Consider the following 495-nt stretch of genomic DNA (forward strand, 5'->3'; position numbering starts at 1 on the left):
TCGCTCCTAGAGGGAGTGAGGGACCTGCCGCCCCCGAATTGCTGCAGGTGCCGCCCCTCTCCCTTGGCCGCCCCAAGCACCTGCTTGTTAAGCTGGTGCCTGGAGCCGGCCCTGCTGTCCAGACAGTGTTTAATTTGTATTGCAGAAGGCATACTGCACTGTAGGAAGCCATCTCAGTGTCTTCCACGCCATCTTCAGGAATGCTGCCTTGTGAGAAATAATACTGTATTGTGGGATACCCGCATACTTCTTAGGGAATTGTAGGAATTTAGAGTTAAATGCTCACAATTCTCTCTGTTGACATATATACTTAGGTTTAAGCATTTGAACAGTCCCATTGAAGTTATGGGATTACTCATGTACTTAACGCCCAGCTTGTGCAGGATAGGAGCCTTTGTACTTTTGTATTTTTTCCAACATTTGCCTCATTGCCTTTTTCTGTAATTTTTAACAAAGTTGCAGACTTTTTCTAATTATCTTTTTTGTTTTTTTTTT

Source organism: Terrapene carolina, unplaced genomic scaffold, assembly GCF_002925995.2.
Source record: "Terrapene carolina triunguis isolate 2854851 unplaced genomic scaffold, T_m_triunguis-2.0 Scaffold33723, whole genome shotgun sequence".
NCBI lineage: Eukaryota > Metazoa > Chordata > Testudines > Emydidae > Terrapene > Terrapene triunguis.